We start from the raw sequence: 3,915 nt of genomic DNA, 5'->3' as shown, positions 1-3,915 counted from the left end.
AGCCCGAGGAGGTGGCCAAGGGGATCATCTTTGCCATAGAAAACGATTTTGGACGGGCAGTAGGAGTGGGTAGCAGGGGCGCACTTGGAACGTCTCCTGCACCCGCTCGACCGCCGCCCGCCGCTGCTGCGCGCGCAGCGTGCCGAGCCGCTTGAGCGCAGCTCGCGCCTTGGCCTCTGCGCTCGACCGCTTCCGCACAGCAGAGCCGGCGGCCTCCTTGATCTCCTCGGACAGCTTCGCCGCCTCCGCCTCGTCGCACCCGCCGCCTCCCTCCGCGCATGCCTCGCGCGCGGCACGCAGCGCCGACGCCAGCCGCGCCGGAGGCCCGCCGCCTAGCGCCTCGGCGGCCGCCGCCGCCGCCTCTGCGCTCGCCGCCCCAATCTCGCGGCCGAGATCGCTCTCGTCGTGTCCGGGCAGCGCTTGGCGCAGCGCCGCCTGCGCGAGGGCCGCCCGGAGCGACTTGTCGCCCAACCCGGTCCGCTGCTTCCCCGCGATCATCCGCAGGAGCAGCTGCGCCTCGCCGAGCGACAGCCGTGAGAGAAGCTCGGAGAGCAGCTCCGTCTTCCTCGCCTGTTCACAGCTGCAGGTGTGAAGAGACGCTGTTCACAGCGCGCCGAGCAGCTCCGTCTTCCTCGCCTGTTCACAGCTGCAGGTGTGAAGAGACGCTGTTCACAGCGCGCCGAGCAGCTCCGTCTTCCTCGCCTGTTCACAGCTGCAGGTGTGAAGAGACGCTGTTCACAGCGCGCCGAGCAGCTCCGTCTTCCTCGCCTGTGAGCCGGTGCAGGTGTGAAGAGACGCTGTTCACAGCGCGTTGAGCAGCTCCGTCTTCCTCGCCTGTGAGCCGGTGCAGGTGTGAAGAGACGCTGTTCACAGCGCGTTGAGCAGCTCCGTCTTCCTTGCCTGTGAGCCGGCGCCCGCCGCCTCCTGCACCACCCTCAGCGTGCGCAGCACCTCGGAGACGTCGACAGCGCCGCTCGCGGGCGGCGCCTCCCACCGCGTGTCCGACCCGCGCGCCTCGGCCAGCGCCTCGGCGGCGAGCGTACCTAGCGGAGACGGAGCAGCGCCGCCTCGCGCGGGCCACCAGCGAGCGAGTATACACGGTCGCTTTGGCGTGACACGTCGCCGATTGGTGGAGCCAAGGGTGGGGTGGGGTGAGCGGCCCGTGCCACCTCCCCGTTGCATCTAGACCCGCGCACCGATGTCGCCGAGCTCCTTGAGCCGAGCGGCGAGCGCTTCTGGCCGCGCGCCGCCGCCGTACTGCGCGCTGCCGCCGTGCTCCTCCGGCGCGGTGTCGGGCCGATGTCGCGCCGCGGCGTGGGCGATGGCGTCGAGGAGGAGCGCCTTGCCGAGCCCGAGCTTGACGGGCCGGCCGCCCGGCGCGAGTTGCAGCGTCGTCAGCGCGACGCACGCCAGCAGCTGCTCCTCTCCTCCCCAAGCCTCATCAAGCAGCCGTCGCATCAGAGCCTCCTTGCCGAGCCGTGCGGGCTCCGCTTCGACGGCGGCGAGACTGCGCGCCAGCGAGGCGTACGCAAACGGCGGCGGCGGCGGCAGCGTGCCCTGCCGGTGTTGACGGCCAGGAGAGGGAGGCGGAGGAGCAGGAGGCGATTCGGGCGGAGGCAGCGGCACCGCGACCGACGCGGCCACGGCTGAGCGGCACGCGCGCGAGGCGACGCGGAGGGGCGGACGCGAGCGCGAGGCGCCGGCGGCGAGGAGGGGCGAGAGCAGGCGGAGCGTGATAGAGGACTGGACGCGCATGCGCATGTCGCGAAAGAAAACCGCGCGCGGAAACAACAAAACAACTTCGCACCAGACAAGCAATCCCACGACAGCGAGTGTGGGGACTACATGATCCGTACGTGAAGGGTGGTGGGCCCGTCCGCAGAAGAGGCGGCGCGGGCACCAATGATGCAGGTGGGGACCCTGTCATGCTCGTCCTGTTTGTTTTGTACATGTATCCACTCACCTCGCTCGGCGCGAGCGGGGTTGAAATTTGGCCTTTCCGAGGTGCGGGCAACCCAGAGGGAAACCAGAGGGTCCCCAGCACTTTGCGTTTCCGGAAGTTTCCAGGGAAACCAGAGGGTGTTTGGTGCTCCATTCTGTTTCTCTCGAGTTTCCCTCGGGAAACTCGCGAGTTTCCCTGAGTCTGAGAGCTGGTCTGGGGCAAAATCTGGGGCAAAATTGAGGAAATCGGCACGATACCCAGGTATTTTCCAGGTATACCGGGGTTTTCCAGGTATACCCGCAAAATACCCGGTGTTTTGCCGATTTTGGCCCCAAAACAGCCTCAGACACGGCTCAGACCAAAATGACGAATTCCACGGAGTTTCCCCGGGGTTTCCCGAGGAAACTAGAGGGTGTTGTAGGGAAACGAGCAGGAAACACGGAAAGGAAACCAGGTAGGGTGCGAGAGGAAACCCTCGGAAAGGCCAAGTTGAAATCGGGTTTCTTTCTCCCCCTTGGACGGCGGGCGCAGATTCTTAAAAATCTGTTCACTCGTCACCAACGGACAATGAACAATGCGCATCGGCCCAGCCCTGCTCGCCGGGCTTGCCGAGGGCGACCCGGCCTCGCTGCGCGCCCTATTCTCCGGGCGTCGGACGCGCGGCAGCAGACTCACGGCCCAGCTCGACGCGCGGCTTGACACCGAGAGGCAGGACACGCTGCTGACCTGGGCCGCTCGTCACGGGCAGGCCGAGGCGGTGCGGCTGCTGCTTCAAGGCGGCGCGAGCGTTGGGGCGGCCGACGGCGACGGCGCCACCGCCCTCTTCCTCGCGTGCGAGGGGGCCTACCCCGAGTGCGCGCGGCTGCTCCTCGAGGCGAGCGCGGCGGTCAACCAAGCCGATGCTGAAGGCTGCACGCCGCTTTACATTGCGTGCCAAGAGGGCCACCTCGAGTGCGTCTGGCTGCTCCTCAAGTTTAACGCGGCGGTCAGTAATGCCGCGGAGGAGGACGGCTGCGCGCCGATGCACATCACGAGCCACAGGGGCCACCTCGAGATATCTCGGCTGCTTCTCGAGGCTGGTGCGGCCGTCAGCCAAGCCACGGAAGGCGGCTTCTCGCCGCTGTGCATCGCATGCCAGGAGGGCCACGTCGGGATCGCCCGGCTGCTTCTTAAAGCCAGTGCAGCGGTCAACCACGCCAAGCAGGATGGCGCCACGCCGCTGTACATGGCTTGCCAGAAGGGCCACGTCGCGTGCGCCCGGCTGCTCCTCGAGGCTGGCGCGGCGGTCGGCCAAGCAACTATCGACGGCTGCACGCCGCTGGTCATCACGTGCCACAGGGGCCACCTCGACGTCGCCAGGCTGCTCCTCAAGGCTGGCGCGGCGGTCAACCAAGCCAAGGACGGTGGCGCCACGCCTCTGTTCATCGCGTGCCAGGAGGACCAGCTCGAGTGCGCCCGGCTGCTTCTCAAGGCCGGCGCGGCGGTCAATCAAGCCAAGCAGAATGGCGCCACGCCGTTGTTCATCGCATGCCAGGAGGGCCGCCTCGAGTGCGCCCGGCTGCTTCTCGAGGCCGGCGCAGCGATGAACCAAGCCCGCAACGACGGCTCCACGCCGCTGTGCATCGCGTGCCAGGAGGGTCACATCGAGTGCGCCAAGCTCCTCTCCTCCTACGGCGCCTCCCGCGCCGCTACGCCCTTCTGCGAGGCGGCGGCGCTCTTCCCCGTGGCGGCTTGCGCGCGGGCGGCGCTCCTCGCCCGCTCGCTCTGCGAGATCCACGAGCGGCACCAGCTCAACTACTACTACTATCGCAGCGGTCAACTTCAGCGCTCGCGTCTTGGGCTTCGCCGTCACAGGCGAGACGGTATAGGGAGCAGTCCACCTCGCTGGGCACTGTCGTTGGATAGCCCCTGTCTCTCCATTGCATCTTGACTGATCTAGTCCGTGTGTGACCTCCTCCCTCCCCTTTACCGTT

Source organism: Emiliania huxleyi, assembly GCF_000372725.1.
Source record: "Emiliania huxleyi CCMP1516 unplaced genomic scaffold EMIHUscaffold_445, whole genome shotgun sequence".
Taxonomy (NCBI): domain Eukaryota; phylum Haptophyta; order Isochrysidales; family Noelaerhabdaceae; genus Emiliania; species Emiliania huxleyi.
Note: the sequence above shows the minus strand (reverse complement) of the source record.